Source organism: Amblyomma mixtum, chromosome 8 (assembly GCF_055824585.1).
Source record: "Amblyomma mixtum isolate Tamu chromosome 8, ASM5582458v1, whole genome shotgun sequence".
Lineage (NCBI taxonomy): Eukaryota > Metazoa > Arthropoda > Arachnida > Ixodida > Ixodidae > Amblyomma > Amblyomma mixtum.
In genome coordinates this window covers 144,137,313-144,158,984 of record NC_143019.1, presented here as the reverse complement: position 1 = coordinate 144,158,984, position 21,672 = coordinate 144,137,313, and the positions used below count along the sequence as shown (strand labels likewise).

The window sequence follows — 21,672 nt, the reverse complement described above, 5'->3', positions numbered from 1 at the left end:
AGACCTGCTGACACCCTCTTTCTTCATTCGCAACTGCTTTTGTAGATTTGTTTTAACTGTCTGAACAAGCCATTTTGCAGTGCAGTATGACGCTGGGTAATAGCATGACGTTGTTTTTGTGCTGTAGGCCGTTTTCCGATAGAAGCACCGCAAAATCTGTTGAGTCAAATTATGGCCCATTATCGGTTATCACTACTCCTGGAAGACCAAATGTTGTGAAAGTGATACGCAGCTTGTATACAGTTTATTTCGGGAGTTGTATTCATGCAGATTACCTCAATCCGTCGACAGTACATACGAACACAACTAGAAACCTGTTTGGTTTGCTGTACGTAATATCTAGGTCTATCATTTGACAGCGCCGAGTCGGTCATCCCAACGTACAAAAACCAGCGCTTACGAACACGGACAAAGGACAAGGTGAAACAGACTGACGGCGCTGTTATGCGATAGGCGAAAACTAGGTGTGGGATTCCTCATTAATCAGAATACAGCTGGCAACATCCAGGAGTTTTACAGTATTAACGAGAGAGTGGCAGCTATCGTAATTAGACCTAAGAGGTACAAGCTGAAGGTGGTGCAGGCCTACGCGCCTACATCAAGCCATGATGACCAGATAGTTGATAGCTTCTATGAGGATGTGGAATCGGCAATGACCAAACTAAAATCACAATACACTGTACTGATGGGCGACTTTAATACAAAGGTAGCTGAAAAGCAGGCTGGAGACAAGGCGGTAGCTGACTATGGCATAGGTTCTAGGAACAGTAGGGGAGAGTGATTAGTGGAGTTCGCAGATAGAAATAATTTACGGATTATGAATACTTTCTTCCGCAAACTTGCAAGCAGGAGTGTAGAAGTGTGTGATGAGAGGCTAGTTGGTAAGACATACTGAAGACACAAAACTACGCAGGAAACAGGACACAGAAAAGAAGCAGACAGGACGAGCGTAGACTAACAACTGATTTATTGGTCGAAAACAACCTTCCTTCAAGAGCAACGCATGCGCAACCAAACTTAACGCCCAAAGCAAAAGTACACAATCTTATCAACCTAAAAAGTCAAGTTCCTTCTTATACAAGTGAATTGATGCCTCGCTAACACATTTTTCCGCACCGTATCTAGCAATTTGCCAGGCTTCAAAGATCTCGCGTGCCTTCTTGTCCTTCGCGCAGCCTATAATCTTCGTTTGCTTGAAAAGCGGCGTACAAAATACTTGTTTATTCTTGTCATTGATCTTACAAGACTGGCAGTGCCTTGCTAAATGCTGCCCACCATGCTGGCTCAAAGAGTTATTATGCTCCTGAAGGCGTTTATTAATGCAGCGCCCCGTCTGCCCTACATATACGGAACCACAGCTGAATGGGATCTCGTAGATAACTCCCATCTTACAGGCTACAAACTTAGGTCTGTGGTTGACTCCGCACCCTACTTTCTTTTGCAGGTTATTGTTAGTTAAGCGGCATAAACGAGACAGTTTACATGGGGCGGAAAAGAACACGTTAACACCAAATTTCCCTCCCACCTTCTTCAAACCGTGCGAAGTCTTGTGCACATAAGGAAGGACTTCAAACTTCTTCCTCTCGCTTTCATTGAGTTCTTGTTGGTTTTGCTTCAACCGTAGGGTTTTCAGCAAAGATTCTGCAACAGCTTTCAGAAGAGGAGGAGGAAAACCCGCAGAGTAAAGCCGGTCTACTTGACTGGAAAAACTACATTTCACCATGTGTGGGCATGACTTGACAAGCGAAGATCTTAAACATGAGGTTGCGATTCCCCTTTTTACGAGCTTTGAGTGGCAGGAATCATAAGGTAGAAGAGCCTTCTTAGATCTTGGTAAATAGGCCCAGCATAGATGGCCCCCTGTATGAAAAAACAATTTTAAGTCTAAAAACTGTAAACAAGAGCTTTCCGGGAGCTCAAAAGTAAAATTCAGATTAGTGGCTGTAGATTTGAAGGTCGCTAAAATTTCATTCACAAACATTTGTAGGCTATCGTCAGGGTTAATATTCAAAAGGATTAGGAAATCGTCAACGTATCTGACCACATGCGTGATCCGGTCATCAGTGAGAACGCACGAAAGTTCAGTGTCAATTTGAGCTAAAAATATCTCAGTTAAAATAGGCGCCACGCTCGAACCTATACAAATACCTCGCCGTTGTACATAAAACTTGTCCTTAAAAGTTACAATGGTAGAAGAAAGATAGAGTTTCAGCAATTCAAGAAAACCATCGATTGAAATGCCGCAAGTATTCTGGAAGGACACCACTCCCGAACGTTCGATGCAGTTGCGGACCGCCAGGAACAACTTGTCGTGGGGCACTGAATAGAACAGTTCTTCAATGTCTATTGAGAAACCTGAGTTGATACTTGACGAGTTCTCACTAAACATTTTCACCAGGCTATCAGAGCTACTGATCTTGTACGGATCTTCAGGTGTCAGGCTCTTTAGGTGTCGCTGCAGGTACCTGCTGACAATTACTTGCCAAGTACCTCTTTCCGTCACGATGGCTCGAAAAGAACACTCCGGTTTGTGGCTCTTTGCACTGAAGAATACCGTGAGAACATGGGCCTTGTTCTTGTCGACTTCATTCTTCAGGCGTTCAAGTTTCAAGTTCCTGAGAAGGGCTACCGCCTTGGCCTTGGCTTCGTTTGGCTTTTGAGTCGAAGGACGGAAGTTTTTCTTTAAAGCTAATGAGGCCTTCTCACCAAATAGCTTCTCAGGCAAGACCACAAAGCCGCCTTCCTTATCAGCCTGCATTAAAGCAAGTCCGGAGTCATTAAGGCAACCGGCTACTCTCCTCAACAGGCAAGTGCCGTCCTTTTTCTCTTCGTAACCATTCCGCACAGAGTCAATGCCTTCCAATAAACAGTGTCCTTTCTCTTCACCCTGCACCTTCTCTGCTATCTTGTGAGCCGAAGCGAGAAGCTCGTGCTTCTTGAGCGGCACTTCAAGGCAAAACTTCGGACCCCTACTCAGAACCTTTTCTACTTCGGGTGTGATCACAGCCCCTCCAAGAGCAACAACAGGAACCACACCAACCTGCTTTTTGGGCGCTGTAGGAAGTGGTGGTGGAAGAGCCCCAATGGTGAGACTAAAAATGAAATTGACTTCATACTGTGTGCACACCCTGGCATCGTAGAGGATGTGGAGGTCCCTGGTAAGGTCCGTTGTAGCTACCACAGAATGGTAAGGTCTCGCGTTAGCTTAGATTTAATGAGGGAGCGGAGGAAACTGGTGAAGCGAAAGGCAATTAACGATTTAGCATTAAGAGGGAAGGTAGAGGAATTCAGAATGTCGCTGCAAAACAGATTTTCCGCTTTAACTGAAGAAGACGACGGTAGTATTGAAACAATGAATGATAATCTTACAGCTACCGTTACAGAGTGCGCCGCAGAAGTAGGTGGTAGGATGGTTCGGCAGGATACCAGCAAGCTATCTCAGGAGACTAAAGATCTGATTAAGAAACGCCAAAGCATGAGGACGTCTAACTCCACAGACAGGAAAGAACTAGCAGAGCTATCGAAGTTAATAACTAAGCGCAAGGTAGCCGACATCAGGAAGTTTAACATGGAGAGAATCGAGCATGCTCTAGAAAACGGAGGTAGCCTAAAAGCAGAGAATAGGAAATTAGGCATTGGTAAAAACCAGATGTATGCGCTAAGAGACAAAGAGTGCAATGTTATAAGCGATATGAATAAAATAGTTAAAATAGCTGAAGAGTTCTACACAAATTTATACAGTAGCGAATGTAATCATCAAGTTACTGAGGGAGGCAGTCGAGCACAGCAATGGGACATCCCGCCAGTAACGAAGGAGGAAGTAAAGAAAGCCTTGGGAGCAATGCAAAGAGGGAAAGCAGCCGGTGAGGATCAGGTAACAGCAGATTTGTTGAAGGATGGAGGAGAGACTGTGCTACAAAAACTAGCCACCCTGTATACGCAATGCCTTGTGACCTCGAGTGTACCAGGAGCTTGGAAGAACACTAACATGATCTTAATTCATAACAAAGGAGACGTCAAGGACTTGAAGAATTACAGACCAATCAGCTTATTGTCCGTTGCCTACAAGGTATTTACTAAGGTAATCGCTAATAGAGTCAGGACAACCTTGGACTTTAGTGAACCAAATGATCAGGCAGGCTTTCGTAAAGGATACTCGACAATAGACCACATTCACACTATCAAACAGGTGATAGAGAAATGCTCAGAATATAACCAGCCCCTATATATAGCCTTCATTGATTACGAGAAAGCATTTGACTCAGTGGAAACCTCAGCTGTCATGCAGGCATTGCGGAATCAGGGTGTAGAAGAGTGTTATGTGAAAATATTGGAAGATATTTATAACGATTGCACAGTTACTATAGTTCTCCACAAAGTCAGCCATAAAATTCCAATACGGAAAGGTGTCAGGCTGGAAGACACGATCTCGCCAATGCTCTTCACTGCCTGCTTAAAGGAGGTATTCCAGGGACTGGAATGGGAACAGTTGGGGATAAGAGTTAATGAAGAATACCTGAGTAATTTGCGATTCGCTGATGACATTGCCTTGCTAAGCCACTCAGGACAAGAACTGCAAATCATGATCAATCAGTTAGACAGGCAGAGCGGAACGGTGGGGCTAAGAATTAACATACAGAAAACCAAGGTAATGTTCAACAGCCTAGCAAGGGAACAGCAGTTCGCAATTGGGAGCGAGGTGCTGGAAGTAGCAAGAGAATATGTCTACTTAGGGCAGGTAGTGACCGCAGATCCGGATCATGAGAGGGAAATAACTAGAAGAATAAGAATGGGGTGGAGAGCATATGGCAGGTTCTCTCAGATCACGAATGGTAGCTTACCAATATCCCTGAGGAGAAAAGTATACAACAGCTGTATCCTACCGGTACTCACCTATGGGGCAGAAACGTGGAGGCTAACAAAGAGGGTTCTGCTTAAGTTAAGAACAACGCGGCGAGCTATGGAAAGGAAAACGATAGGTGTAATGTTAAGAGATCGGAAGAGGGTGGAGTGGGTGAGGGAACAAACGCGGGTTAATGACATCTTAGTTGAAATCAAGAGGAAGAAATGGGCTTGTGCAGGCCATGTAATGGGAAGGCAAGATAACCGCTGGTCCTTAAGGGTAACGGAGTGGATTCCAAGAGAAAGCAAACATAGCAGGGCACTGCAGAAAGTTAGGCGGGCGGATGAGATTAAGAAGTTTGCGGGGATACTGTGGCGGCAACTGACAAAGGACAGGGTTAATTGGAGAGACATCGGAGAGGCCTTTGCCCTGCAGTGGGTGTAGTCAGGCTGATGATGATGATGACCACTAGGCAACGCTTTTTCTTCGGCGTATCGGGTCATGTAGTCGGTGGCCACGACGATCCACTTGTTATCTGATGATAAAGTCGGAATGGGGCCGAGGAGGTCCAATCCTATTTGCTGAAAGGGCTTAGTTGGAGGTGTTATGGGGTTCAGGAATCCGGCAGGTCTAATCGGAGGCGTTTTCCGTCGCTGACACTCAAGGCACCTTTTCACATAATGGGAAACGTCGGCAGCTAGCCGCAGCCAATAGTACTTCTCCTGGATGCGGTGGAACGTGCGAGCAATCCCGAGATGTCCCACAGTCGGCTCATCATGACATGCCTGCATAATTTCTTGCCTAACATTCTTGGGCACGACAAGAAGATGTACTGGTCTGTGGGACGCGAAGTTCTTCTTCAGGAGGACATTATTGTGAACGACGAAGGACGACAGTTGGCGCTTGAACCCTCGGGGAGGTGATGCGGTCTTGCCTTGCAGGTAATCGACTAGGCTTTGCAACTCAGGATCTGAGCGCTGCTGCTGCGCGAAACTGCTGGCGCTTACCGGTCCTAAGAAAGCATCGTAGTCTTCTTGTTCGCTTGCTGCGTCGACGGGGGCTCGCGACAAGCAGTCTGCGTCGGAATGCTTGCGACCAGATTTGTAGACTACAGTTATGTCGAATTCTTGAAGACGCAGGCTCCGTAGAGCAAGGCGGCCGGAGGGATCTTTCAAATTGGCTAGCCAGCACAGAGCATGGTGATCGCTCACAACCCTGAATGGTCGTCTGTACAGGTAGGGGCGAAATTTCGACGTGGCAAAAAAAAATGGCGAGACATTCTTTCTCGGTCGTCGGATAGTTGGCTTCGGCTTTCAACAGTGAACGGCTAGCGTACGCGATAACGTTTTCCTCTCCACCATTTTTCTGAGCGAGCACCGCTCCTGAGCCCACACTGCTTGCATCGGTATGGATTTCGGTTTCGGCGTGTGCATCAAAGTGCCCGAGCACAGGAGGGGACTGTAAGCGGCGTTTCAGCTCTTTGAAGGCTTCCTCTTGCGACATTTCCCATTTAAAAGGCACGTTCGCCTTGGTAAGTTGGGTCAAAGGCTCAGTGATGCGCGAAATGTTCTTGACGAATCGCCGGTAATAAGCGCACAATGCAAGAAATCTGCGTATAGCTTTCTTCTCATTAGGCTGTGGAAACTGCGATCGCGGCCGTCTTCTGAGGGTCTGGGCGAACTCCATCCTTGTTTACGACGTGACCAAGGAATAGCAGCTCCTCGTAGGCGAAGTGGTACTTCTCTGGTTTCAGTGTTAGGCCTGAAGACTTTATTGTTTCCAGCACTATTCGAAGCCTTCTGAGATGGTCTTCAAAGCTTGTGGAGAAGACAACAACGTCATCTAAGTAGACTAGACAAATTTGCCACTTCAAGCCTCCGAGCACCGTGTCCATTACTCGCTGGAACGTCGCTGGGGCGGAGCAGAGGCCGAAGGGCATCACCTTGAACTCGAAGAGTCCGTCTGGTGTGATGAACGCGGTCTTCTCGCGATCTCTTTCGTCGACTTCAATTTGCCAGTAGCCGCTCTTCGGGTCCATCGATGAGAAGTATTTTGCGTTGCATAGCCGATCCAATGTGTCGTCAATGCGGGGGAGGGGGCAGGCATCCTTCTTCGTAATGCTGTTCAGGCGGCGGTAATCGACGCAAAAGCAAAGGGTGCCGTCTTTCTTTTTCACTGGGACGACTGGAGCTGCCCAAGGGCTCCTTGATGGCTGGATAACGTTGTCACGAAGCATTTCCTCAACTTGCTTGCGAATAGCTTGGCGTTCTAGCGGCGATACGCTGTAGGGGCTCTGTCGTAAGGGTCGGGTGTGTTCGTCTTTGACAATGCGGTGCTTGGCAAGCCGGGTTCGTCGCACATTCGATGTTGATGAAAAGCAATCGCTGTACTTTTGAAGAAGATTGCGTATTTGGACTTGTATGCTCCGTGGTAATGCCGGGTTGATATCAAATGTTGGTTCATGGCCTTGGTCAGATGGTTCTACGGGTTGGTCGGGTAGGGCAAATATGTCTCTCATGTCTGCCAGCTCGTCGAGGAAAGCGATCGTCGTACCTTTGTTTAGATGCCGGTATTCTTCCGTGAAGTTGGTTAGCAACACCTGGGTTTGGCCATTTCGGATTTCGGCAACTCCCCTCGCGACGCCCAATCCTCGATCCAGGAGTAACTGGGTGTTCGCCTCGATAACGCCTTCGGCATTTTCGATGTCTCCAGTACCTATGCCGACGAGAACACTTGATCGGGGCGGCACGCTCAATGCTTCGTCGAGGACGTTTAAGGCAATGTGATGAGTCGCTGTCGTCGCGGCAGATATGGCTTTGTCCGTGGAAAGCTTGATCGACTTGGATCTAAGGTCGATGATTGCCCGATGTTCATTCAGGAAGTACATTCCCAAAAACACGTCTCGCAGAGCATTGCTGTACGACCAGGTTCTCCCATTTACAGTAACTCTCGCGGTGCAGCGTTCTGACGGCCTAATCAGGTTACCACCTGCGGTGCGGATGAGCGGGCCATCCCAAGCTGTTGTCACTTTCCTGAGTCGAACAGCGAGTGGTCCACTCATGACGGAGTAGTCAGCTCCGGTGCCCACCAAGGCAGTAACCGTGTGACCGTCGACCATAACTTCAAGGTCACTTGTTCGTGTTTTCGTATTGTACGTTGTCTTCGGTGTACGATCTCGGCTTTGTCGCGCAGTGAGACTGCGGTGGGCGTACTCCGATGTTACTTCTCTGGGCGGTGGTATAAGGTTCAAGTCTGGCCACGTCGTCGTCGTCGTCGTCGTCGGTGTTGTCGTCGTAGTTGAGGTCTTGCGTTTTCGTCGATGGAGGATCTTTGACCTGGCGCTCAGAAGCAAACCTCACCTCCAGAGGCTGCTTTATTCAGTTTAACCTTCGGGGGCTGGGGGAGCGTCCACGCATCGTGTAACCTCGGCTAGGAGATACAAAGCGCGGTGAAGATGGCGACGGGGAACGTGATAGGCGGCTCGGCGATGAGCATCCTTCCCGACGCAAAAACTCCTCGATTTCGGCTGGTAGCTGGCCGGGTCGGGGTCGTGGAGCGTCGTAAGAGAACCCTCGGATGCCCAGTCTTCTGTATGGGCAGTGCCGGAGGACATGACCGGCTTCGCCACAATGTAAGCATAGTGGGCGGCGCTGGTCGGGAGCTCTCTACTCGTCGCATTTCCTCGGCTGTGTGCGACGCTCGTAAGACGGGCGGGTTAGGGCGAGAGGGCGGCGGTCCAACGCAGCTGGCTGAGGGCGATAGGGGCTTGGGTCCCGTCGTCGAGGTGCAGGACGGCGCACAGCTGCGGCGTAAGTCATGGCTGTGGGCTGCAGAGACTGCATGGTTGTCGGCGTCACACCCAAGGACTGTTGAACCTCATCCCGGATGCCGTCTGTGCGCGATGAAAGCTTCGGACACGTTCCCGTTGGCAGCAATCGTCGGAGCTTTTCTCGCACAATTTCACGTATAACCTCCCGCAGGTTATCGTTGTTAGCGGCGCTGACAAAAAGCCCTGCTGGCGGTCATACTGGCGGGCTCTGGAATCAAGTTTTTTCCTGGTGGATACCTCTTCGACAAATTCCGCGACGGCTTTGGGTGGGTTCCGTACGAGGCCCGCAAAGAGTTGCTCTTTGACTCCTCGCATAACAAGCTTTACTTTTTCTTCTTCTTTCATGTCTGCGTCGGCACGCCGGAAGAGACGCTTCATTTCCTAAGTGTACATTGCAACGGTCTCGTTTGGATGTTGTATGCGAGACTGTATTAGCTGCTGGGCTCTCTCCTTTCGCGCTACGTTTGTGAAGATCTTCAGAAGCTGCTCCTTGAAGGTTTCCCAGTTCGTGAGACTAACTTCCTCATTATCAAACCAGATTCTTGCTGGCCCCTCCAAGGCGAAGAAGACGTGCCTAAGTTTCGTAGCATCATCCCAGTTGTTGAAGACAGCTACACGGTTGAACTGTTCCAGCCATTCTTCGGGGTCGGCTCCAGGCGAAGCGTTGAAGGTTGGTGGTACCCGAGGCTGCTGCAGAATGCCTGGAGTCGACGTATGGGGCACGCTCATGGCGGACGTTGCTGTTTGCTTTCGCTTCCTGGTAGGCTCCGGCAGAATCCCGAACTCAGGTGTGTCCCCTAGCAGACGTCGGCTTGCGCGGTGGACTGGACTCAGGTCCTGCGGCGAATGACTGAAAGGGCTGGCGTCACGACTTGTAGGGGGTGTCCGGAACATGAAAGGCTACCCAGCACCTCCATCAGATGTCAGGTTGTAGTGACGGCAGTCCAGCGGTCAGGAAGACACCAACAAGACTTGGAACCGAAGCTCTTTATTTGGGCTGACTTGCGCCCGCAAAAGAATTGAATCACTCGGCGGCGGCGTAAGCAACAAACGTGCTCGTCAATCGTCGAACTACGAATGCCCGCTGCTCGCGGCATCGTTCAATTTAAAGCCGGCAAGGAAACTTCGAGATAACAGGTCGAGATCATCTAGAGTTATCTGGAAACACGTAGATGCAGCTTTTCATGGCTGTGTTCAATCGAGATTAGTCCGGTCGCTTCTCGCGTCACGAACCAAAATTATAACACCCCTTTCCTGCGGCCTTGCGCGAACAAACGGGCACTACAATTATACGTGGCATTATATTACACAGCGTTTCCTTGTTAATATCCTAGAAGAATCTGTTAAAGCGTTTCGAAAAACAAAACCCAAAGCTACCTTCACCCAGTCAACGCATTTTACGTCAGCACATGCACCCTCATATGTGCAGTCAAGATATACAATGCACCATTTCCAACTGCAGTTCCCACTTTCTCAGACAAGAAATAATGATCTAATTATTGTGAACATTTCGCAATTTTGGCAGGGTGTGGCCCTTACACGAAAGCGGCACTTGTTCAATCTCCCTACCATATTGGCGGCAGCGGTGGTCACACATTGGCGGCAGCGGTGGTCACGGCGACATCCCTGTGACACATTTTTTCCTTCTGAAGGAACCAGCGCACAAAACACAACGGACAAGAAAAAGGCGGAACACGACGGACAGGACAAAACACCGTTGTGTTTTGTGCGCTGGTTCCTTCAGAAGTATGTATTACCAACTAGCCCAACAACAAGTGTTGCTCAAAAACATTTTTTCCCCTGTACTATCGCAGATTTCCGCCGAAGCCAGTTGCAATACTACGAAAGAAAAGAGCCGGTGTGTGTGCCCATGCCACGCCGAGTTGCGCCGACGCAAGCTACAACACCATCTGCGACGAAAAAGAGCCGGTGCATGTGCCCTTCGTCACGCCCCAACTTGTTCATCACGACCAGAAATCTGTGATCCGTTTGGCGGCGTTACCATCGACAGGCCTGGGATAAAAAGCGGCGCCGCGGCATCTTCGGGCGACACATTGGCGGCAGCGGTGGTCACGGCGACATCCCTGTGACACATTTTTTCCCCTGTACTATCGCAGGTTGGTGATATTTTTCTTCGCATACCTCTTAATCGGTTGTCTGACCGCTGCTGCTGCCAAGTGTATTACAATGAATGGTGACGACAAAGAATGTCCCGAGTGCGAGTCCGTAGTAGATCAAAATGGTGTGTCTTGCAGCGTATGCCACACTGTGTTCCATGTGGGCAAATGTGCTGGCGTGTCTGAAGCGACACTAAAATCCAAAAAAGACTATCGGAAAACTTGGAGATGTCCTAAATGCAGAGGATCAAAATCCAACCCGCCTGAGAAATCAGCAGTAGAACCAAACTTACAGGATATGTGGCATATGCTGCAAGCCATTGACAAAAAACTGGAAGTGTTGATGCCGCTGAAACGTACTGTTGATGATATGGAAACAGCTGTGCAATTTATGTCTGATCAGTTGACTGGTTTAGTCGAACGTGTACAAAAAAATGAGCAAGAAATAACAGAAATCAGAAAGAGGGTTGAAAAACTAGAAGGAAGTGAATGCACTGAATCCCTGGTAACTCAGCTTGACGAACTGGAGTGGCGGAATAGGCGAGCAAACCTACAGTTTCATGGAATACCGTTTTCCGAGAAAGAAGACTTACTGGAAAAAATTAATGCCATCGCTGCTGAGGTTCAGCTGCCGCAACTGTCCTCTGATGACGTGGATGCCATACATCGACTGCCCTCGAAACCAGATAAGATTCCTGGTATCATCTGCCGGTTCACAAGAGAAAAAACCCGCGACCTGTGGTGGGCAAACAGGAAAAAGATAGCAAATGATGACAGCAATGTCCACGTGCTTGAGAACCTGACCAAAAAGAAACGCGAACTGCTGATGAAAACGAAGGAATGGGCGAAGCAACACGACTTCAAATATGTCTGGCACACAAATGGGAAAGTGCTGGTGCGGAAATCTGATGGCATGCTAGCGATAGTCATTTCAAAGGAAAGCACACTTGGTGCAATGCTCTAGGGGTTAGGCCCTTGCTAGGAAGTGCACCCCTTCGCACCCATAATGGACCTGCCTCCTCCCCTTTTAAGCCAAACAAAGTCTCAGTTCTTCCTGCCATCTGCTCTAAACACTGCGCCTGCTCGGAAAAAGAGCAGCATGTCCTTTTTTCACGTGAACGCGCAGTCCCTGTGCAACAAAGGTGACGAGTTCGAATGTTTTCTTTCTGCACTTAACTTCCATTTTAACAGAATAATGGTCACTGAAACTTGGTACCAAAACAGCGGTGAAGCCTTACAGTTGCCAAACTATAACACGTACGTTCAAAATCGTATTGATAAACGAGGTGGGGGCGTGATGATAGCGATAGAAAAGAAATTTAATTGCAGCCTTCTTGCCGAGTTTACTCTAACTCATGATGACTATGAAATACTCTCCTTACAAAGTGGTAGAAATGTCTTTTCTGTGTTTTACCGACCACCCAAAAGTAACTTTTCAAATTTTGCCAGCTTCCTTGATGAATACCTACAGTGGACCACAGAGAACAATCTAAACCTTGTTTTAGGGGGTGACATAAACATCGATTTTCTTTCACCTTCAGCTAATAAATTAGAAGTTGAGTCGATATTGCAATGCAATGGATTTATTAACGTTATAAATGTCCCTACACGATTACAAGCAGCGACAGCAATTGATGTCTTTTTTACTAACTCCCCACCAAATCATCTGACTTCTGGGGCAATTAATGGCCACATAAGTGACCATCTACCAATATACCTGATTGTTGAAAGAGCCCCCTCCCCTAAAAATGGTGTACTCCCAAGCATTTCACACCGGCGCATTAATGATGACACACTGAATCACTTTAGGGCAGCTCTATCAAATTTTGACTGGAGTGCTGTGCAAAACGAAAAGGACCCAGAAGATGCTTACAATGCCTTTATTACCATATTTAAATCAATATATGAACAAACCTTTCCTCTCGTAACTTCCAAGAAACCCCGCAAAGCCCGCAAACCACGGATAACCGCCGAATGCCTCAAAATGATAAAAACAAAAACGGACCTTTACAACCGTTTTATCGCAACCAGGTCACTAGATGACCTTAAACAATTTAAAACATACCGGAACGCAGTTACATCTTTCCTTCGCCAGGCAAAAAAAGAGTACATGGAAAATCTGTTCAACCACGACTTTTTAAAGAGGAGCGATCTTGTGTGGAAAAATGTTAACAGAATCTTAAACAGAGGTAAAACTGCTACTAGTGCGCTTGAAATATTAGTCAACAATGAACCACTGAGTGGGAAACGACTAGCAGACGATTTCAATAATTATTTTGTGTCTCAGGCAGATGGCGCAAAAGACGTGGACAAAAGAGACAAACACGACAGGACCAGCGCCAACTTACAACTGAATTTTATTTCGCACCAAACCCGCCTTTATGTAGGCCAACACGCCCTAACATCCGTGTAATCACGCATAGGCAGTAGAAAAGATAACTGTAAGATATCTAGCACATGAAGCGCAATAGCAGCCACGTAACATACTATCATGGCTAAAAAAAGAAAAGAAAAAAAAAAACCCAACAAAAGTATAGCAAACAACACTAAAACGGTCATGACCAAGCAACTCTTCAACACCAAAAACGATACACACTCATGAGTGATACCAGATGACCAACAAGAAACGTGGAAAAAAGGTGAAGAATGAAGCGTTAAGACCAAAACAGTGTCAAAGGTAAAAAAAAAAAAGGTTGAAATGGATGAAGAGTGCAAACCTTAAAAATTGGAAACCAAAAACCAGCAGCCACATGAAAGATAACCGATGACCAACCAGAAAAAAGATGGACGCGAAGCTAAGACCAAAGTCGGCGTCAAAAGTATAAAAACGCGAAAAAAATTGGAAACGAACAACCAGCAGCCATATGAATGATAACCGATGACCAACAAGAAACATGAAAAAGGATGAATGCGGAGCTCAGACCAAGGTCAGCGTCAAAGGTGTAAAAAACGAGAACAAAAACCGGCGCAAAAACCGCACATCGTCAAAGAAATCGTCAAAAATTGCAACCAATGCCAAAGGAAAGAGCGTGCACAACAAAACAAAACGAAGCGCCTACAGAAAACTTTCTAGAAAAGTGTACTCCTCGTTGCTAAGCGTAATGGATGGCTTGCTGACGCATCTGCTCCCTTCTTTCCTGATGTAAAAAGCTTCGACCACCTCTCTCTCAAATCTGTCCTTCCCACTCCTCAAAAAAATAGTTTTCTCGAACTCCGGACGGCAACCCCTGCAGGCTTTGCAATGATCCACTAGAAAGCTTCCTTCGTTATTCCGCAGATTCCGGCAGTGCTCGCTGGCTCGCTCATTAAAACATCGACCAGTTTGGCCAATGTAGCTGAGCCCGCAACTTAAGGGAATCTGGTAAACAACCCGCGTCCTGCACCGTGTGAACTTGTTTTGATGTTTCACAGTACAAGCCGGTTGTTTTTTCCCGTTAGTCATTGCGCAAAGCTTAGAAAGTTTGCAGGGGGCTGAGAATGCGACCTGAACATTATGTCTGCCTGCTACTTTTTTAAGGTTGTGTGAAACCTTGTGGATATACGGTATTACTGCCACACGGTTGCGTGAAACCGGATCTTTGCTTTTAGGACCTTGCTTCAGCTTCTGCAGTATGGCTTCACACACGGAAGTAACCATACAAGAGGGGTATCCTGCTACTTTTAACCGCTGAACTTGAGCACTGAAACTGGACGAGACCATATGGGGGCATGATTTGTTCAAAGACGCTTGCAAGGAGTTCGAAACAATTGCCCGCTTCACAAGCTTCGAATGAGCACTGTCAAAGGGGAGCAAACCTTTCTTTGAACGCGGATTATACATCCAACACAAGCCAACTTTGCAAAACCGTATTCTAAGGTCCAAGAACTGGAGTTCGCCATTTGTCGGGACCTCCTTAGTAAAACTGAGGCCTTGGCTGTGTTCTGAAAACACGGACATAGTCCTTGCGACCGCAGCGTCTAGCTCATGCTCAGAAGTGTCTTTAAGGATAACTAAGAAATCGTCAACATACCTATGTACAGAGACTACGTGCGGATCAACAAGGTGGCATCTGATGTCAGCTCCTACAATGGAGAGAAAAATATCACAAAGGGCGGGAGCTACAGACGAGCCAATGCATATTCCCTTCTTCTGAACAAAGAATTTTCCATCAAACAAAACAGCAGTCGAACTTAGGTAAAATTCTAACAAAGAAATGAAATTGTCAACGCTTACTCCTGCTGCATTTTGAAAAGGGACTTCGCCGGTGGACTGGATGGTTTCCCTGACAGCCTTTAAAAGTCCTTGATGGGACTTTGTCTCTTTTGTCCACGTCTTTTGCGCCATTTTCCTGTTGAATCATGAACCAACTAGCCCAAACTAGAGTTCTTCTCAGGCAGATACGAGTTACAATTTTTCGAATATTAAGTGTCTTGACTCGCGCGTTGTTTCCAGTGCTTTTTTGTCTCCAACTGATGCTAATGAAATCAAAAACTGTCTCCTAGCTTTACGAAACAGCAAGTCGTCTGATATTGATGACCTCAAAATTTTACCAGTAAAATACGTCGCTGATGTAATTAGCCCAGTGTTAGAATTTATTTTCAACAGCTGTATCGAACACGCAGTGTTCCCTAATAGAATGCAGTTTGCCAAAGTCACAGTTATTCACAAAGGTGGAGACAAAAACAGTTTGTCAAATTATCGTCCGATATCTATTCTACCTGTTTTTTCGAAGTGTTTTGAAAAGATTTTGTTCAAACAGATATCTAGTTTTTGTGAGAAATATAACATAATAACGCCCAGTCAGCATGGTTTTAGGAAGAACTGTTCGACGGAAACCGCGCTGCTAACACAAAAAGAGCTAATTTTAGAGTCCTTCGAGCAGAAACTTCTTACTCTTGGTATATTCATCGATTTTTCAAAAGCGTTTGACCGCATAAACCACAAAATAATGTTGACTAAGCTCGAGCACTACGGTTTCCGCGGACAGTTGCTTGACATAATTCAGTCTTATTTAAGTTCTCGATCCCAGCAAGTAAAAATAGACAATGATTTATCTGATATTAAGCGCATAGTTTCAGGAGTTCCGCAAGGTAGTATTTTGGGGCCATTACTATTTCTTATTTATGTTAACGACATCGTTTGTATTAGTAATCTTCCAACATTTGTCATTTACGCTGACGACACAATTTTATTCTTTAGAGCTGCACAGTTGCCAGATTTCGAAAAACAAGCCACCAAATGTTTACAGTCACTCCAAGAATGGTCTCAAAATAATTTATTAAACATAAACACTGCAAAAACGAAAGCTGTGCTTTTCAGGCCTCGTAACAAGCTGACTAATGTGCCACCACTCAGTTTAAGGATTGGTAAGTCACTTATCGAAATGGTCCCAGCGGTTAAAAGTTTAGGTGTTATTTTTAATGAGAATCTGAGCTGGAACGATCATGTCGACATGGTGATGAACAAGCTGTCAAAGGTTGTCGGTATTTTGTGTCGATTGAGGTATTTCATGCCGCAGAGTATTAAGGAGATACTGTATAGCGCGCTGTTTTCTTCTGTTTTAAATTATTGCTTTTTAGTGTGGGGTACCACGTCTTATACAAATATTAACCGTTTGTATCTCCTTCAAAAGAAAGCTGTACGAAATGTTATGAATGCTCCTCGGCTAGGACACACTGAACCGATTTTCGATGAACTTCGAATCACCCGCCTACCACAGCTGTATGAAACTTTACTTCTACGGCGTTATAAATCCAGTGTTAATAAAAATAATTGCCCTATGGCAAAGCTGTCAGGTTTACAATGCAAAGAGCCAAAGTACTCTACACGAGCGACACCCAAATGGTATGTGCCTAGGATGAGAACCAATTACGGCCATCAAATGCTGAGCTACACCCTCCCGCATCAATTAAACAAGGAGTCCGAATTGATGCATAGCTAATGCCAAATCTCTTATTTATTTTGTTTGTTTGTATGCTCGTTTGTTTCTTCGAAAGTGCTCTGAAGTTTGTGTACCACTGCAATGCCTCTGTGGGGTGCGTCGGCCTCGTCAAGCCTTTCACTGGCTTTTTGTCAACGCACCCAACATCGACATGATGTTGAATAAACATGATTCTGATTCTGATATTACGGGAAAACTACTTTACTGTACTACACAGCCTGACACTATATCTGCTGTCTACTTGCAGGCACCTTTATGCTTCGTTGGTACTGCTGTCTGATTCTTGGGCCCGAATCCTTGCTACCTTTGTAAATGAAGTCATTTCTGTTGTATTCATTGCATTTCAAACTCCTGTAAATTTAAAACATAATGTCTGGAGACACCACACACCAATAATTGAAAATCCGCAAGCAGACAACTAGTTGTCCAGTGGGCATCATTTCGTGGTCGGGAGTTTCCATTGGCTCTGAGCACATGCATCTGAATCCTGCTTTAAATGGCACACAGCTGCACAGCAGTGCACGCTCGAAGATGATAATGATGGCAGCAGACAGCTGTCATTGCTGGTAGCTCCCTGGGTAGCGTGCCACACAAGGAAGTCTACACATGCGTGAAGTGCAGTTGCTTTTTGCGAATTTTCCCCTCCCCCTCTTCCCCCGTAATTTGTGGATCCCAAGCCGGGCATAGTGGCCCATACACGAGTGCAGGGCCCTTAGTCAAGTGTATATGGTACATGCATAGAACAAGCAAGTGGAATGTTATAACATTCAGTCATATTCTTCTGAAATTTAAGGTGCAGGAGGCACCTTACCACAAAAATATTTGCATACACACGCATGCACACAAAAAAAAGAACAAGGATGCAAGGATGCCTGAAATTTCAATGAGCATGATGTTCCGCGGGCACTGAAATCACTAAACAGCCCATAGAAGCAGTAACCCAATCTAGTACGCCGTTTAAAGGAATGCCGAGGTATTCTTGTACACTTCACCATTTCACCGCTTTCAGTATTTTTTTCACCGACACTTAGCATACTGAACCCACTTCTTGAAGCCAAGGCACTAGTTCGATTTATTATTTCATTTTTGCCAGCTGTAACAAATGTACACACATAATGTGATATTTTTGTCACTATGTATTCATTTCTGTGTTACACCTGCGCAGATACTTCATTTCTTCGAAAACTAAGGATGACCGCTGCAGCAGAAACGTACGACATGGAAGAAAAGCTGCTGTATATTCTACTTGGGGGATGCGATGGTCATAGAAACCTTTTCGGCAACCCTATATATGACCTGGATCACACTACAACCTCAATCTGTCTGCCTGTCTGAAAAAGGACTAATGTGACAGAAGAAATGAAAAATGCACCCGGCGAGATATTTCTTACTCAGAATGTTTCATTCCTTATATTTCAGTCGTCGGCTAGCTACTGAACTGCATATTTGCATGCTATAGCTACATAATGAATAATTCATGGCCTTTTTTGTGCATTTTGAAGGGCACGGACCACGAAATAGTCTCTTTTCACCACATTTCAGCACTGAACAGATTCCTGTTCAAAACAGTCAAGGGGACAGTGGATGTAGTAGTTCAAAGGTGGGAAGCACGAGCGTGCATGCATCCTGTACCTATTTGTCACAAACAATGCAGTGTACTGTTTCCATAACTCGTTTCGTATGTTACCGTTTATTCCACTTTGCTCAAGTAAACACATGAATAGCAATCAGTAAAATGAGTACTAAGTGCTTAACACGCACACTGCTGTTTGACAGCTGCGTGGGGTCACGGGAATAGTCAGCAATGCAAGATAGCGGTTAGACCAGTTAAAAGATTATGAGGTGTCGCGTGAGAAGTAAGAATGCAAACATGCCACGTGGCTGATGTCGGGCATGGTCATATGCTTTCAAAGCCAACATGCCAGATTTCACAGCGTCCTGCAAGCATGGGGGAAAAAGGCACAAAGGACTGCATGCAATTAACACAATGCGCGCTGCAAAAGAGGACAATAGCCTTTCATGCACAGCTAATTATGCTGAACAACTGCAGACTGGGCTTCGGGACGGAGAACGGGAGGGGACACAGACTGTGCTGACATGCGTCGTGTAGTGCTCACCTTCAGTCATGCTGAACTTGTGCGTGCTGTTACCTAGGCACAAAACCGTGCAGGCACTGGCAGTCTAGCATCAAAAGTAACCGATTAGTAAAACTTGCATTTCGACAAGCGTCACACGAAAACGGCGTCGCAGCAATTTTCACAAAGGGTCCACACTCGTTAGGATGCTTTCCTTTCAAATGAAAATTCTTAGCAGTATTCGAAGCATACCGCATTGGACAGAGCGGACAATTATACAGTACCTTTATGTGGTGAGGCTGTTCCATGACACTCGTGGTGCACATATAAGCGGACCACGTGAGCACCGTGAATGCGGAATGTGGCCGCCGTCCACCGTTCTGCCGCCCCGCGCCACCGACACATGGGGACGATCCGAACTGGGGAAGTCTAGGGATTCAGCTCGGCTGAAGTGCAAAAATCCAAGCAACACTGTGCTCTCTGGGGGTTACTCGAGGCGGCGGTTTTTAGCCGCTCCCATGGAGGAAAGAAAGAACTACATGGCCGCTCCTGTCGTGGCCACCGCGGCGACGAGCGCGAAGTGTGCTGGCGGCCGCGGCGCCGCTATTTGCCACATGCGGAACATTTTTTGCTAATAAATCTCTATTACATTTTTCTATTCTACTTGAAAGGCTGACTCACACTATATGCATAAGGGGAAATTAGCACATTTGGTTCCGAGGCTTGTGAAATTGTTGACATTTCATGCTATATGCGTACTGCACGATTCAACTACAGTGTTCTGGTTTTCATGCAGAGACATAGCTAGAATAAATGAGGATTCATAATACACTCATGCAAAATAAAATCCGGGAGCACAGGTTTACAGGTTTGAAATCAAAAGCAGTTGAGATAGCTAGAATAAATGATGATTCATATAATACACTCATCATGTAAAACGAAGTGATTATTCTCGAATTAAGTGTTTCCGCAGTGATGACCGTTTTCTATTGCTGCTGCCATGCCCACTTGGCTCAAAAAGTGTTGTCTCTGCTGTTTCTTTCAAATTAAGCCTTTTGATATCTGTGGCGACAATTGAGTCGAATCCGGGGCCCACGGATCAGCAATGTCCTGAATAGGCAAGAAAAACTTGAAAAAAATGTCGCAAGCTTACATGAACGAATAAGTGGCACAGAAACTCAGATGGCTTCGCTTCGTACATTGAAGGCAGAAGTAAGTGGCCTGAAATCAACTATAGCTGAGCTAGATGAGAATTTTTTCAGCCTCTTGAATAAGGTTGACGAGTTAGAAAACCGGAGTCGAAGGAATAATCTGATAATTTATGGCGTTAAAGAAGAGAGCACTGAAACATTGGATGATCTTACCAAGAAGGTAAAAGAGTGTGTGTTTCTTAAAAAGCTTGATTTAACCATTAATGGAATTGAACACTGTCATAGGCTGGGAAAGAAGAAAGATAGTGATCATCCAGTAATTGTGAGGTTCTTAGACTACCGTGAAAAAATATCTATAATGAAGGCCTGTCCCAAACTCAAGGACTCTACATATCGATTTCAGAGGATTTTTCTCTTGAAGTTCGTCAGATAAGGCAAAAACTAAGGGAAAGCTCTGCAGAGGAAAGGTTGAACGGTGCGAAAGTAAAGTTATTCTTTGATAAATTAAGTGTGAACGGGACGTTATTTGCCTGGGACAAAACTGAAAACAAGCGGTCCAGGATTACCAAGCACACCTGACGCAACAAAACTAAAAAAGGTTGCTTTCGAGTTTTAAATACTAACTGTCACAGTGTTGTTTATTAATAAAGTCGTTGAGTTGGAAGGTCTCTTACTCACACATGACCCTGATGTAGTAGTGCTGACTGAGACGTGGTTAAGCGAAGATATATATGACAGTGAATTTGTCCTAAATAACTATCAGGTCTTGAGAAAAGATCGTTACAGAAGAGGTGGGGGAGTTGCCATACTATACAAAGCATCTCTACAACTTATAAGATTACCTAACGTCACCGGAGTCGAGGGCATATCCTGCGAAGTTTATGCTGATAACATCAAGTATTTACTAGGCGACATTTACAGGCCCCCTAACTCTCCTGTTACTGTTTTTGCACCATTTAAAAGAGTATATCCAGTGTCATATAAAACCGGAAGACAGAATAATTATGACCGGTGATTTCAATTTTCCGAATATTGATTGGTGCACTTTTTCTTCCCAGTCCTGTAATTTGATGGAAAACGAAATGCTGGACCTTGCCTTAAACTTTGACCTGCTTTCCAAAGGTAAAAACTTGCGCAAACAGTAGAAGAAGAAGGAGACGGTACAACAGGACAGAGCGCAAACTTCCAACTGGTTTATTTAGGAAACTGTACCTACATATATAGACAGGTGAAATCATATCAGAGTGATCAAGCGTAAACACGTGTGCACACAACCAGCGAAGATCCACTACCAAGCAGGGCAAAACTAATAAAATCTCATCATGTTATCACTGAGGCCAAAAGATGCTAGCTGTAAGAAGGCTGAATGAAGTATGCAGGGTAATACCAGCAACGCAGACAGATACACACACATACACATGCACGACTGCGCGCGCGCAAACAACACATGCACATACACACACACACACACAAATAGACAAGCACACGTAACCTTGTAACAACACATATCTTTGGCAAAGCCAAGTCAGACCTAAAAACAAAGTAAAACAGGCAGTCACAAACTAAAACCGATAAAACAGCCAAAAGGCTAAACCTGAGTGAATAAAATCAATTTTCTAGGCAAAAGCCGCGTCACTCATAAAAAACCAACAACAAAAAAAAAATCAACAACAAAAACAAGACGTATAGATTTCTAAGCAAAAGCCGCGTCAGTAATAAAAATCAACAACAGACAA

The 21,672-nt window shown here is 45.7% G+C and overlaps 1 pseudogene; it reads right to left on the bottom strand.

Moving 5' to 3' along the window:
* Nucleotides 1–192: 192 nt before the first annotated feature.
* Nucleotides 193–18,837, bottom strand: LOC149334693 (uncharacterized; annotated as a pseudogene).
* Nucleotides 18,838–21,672: the final 2,835 nt, after the last annotated feature.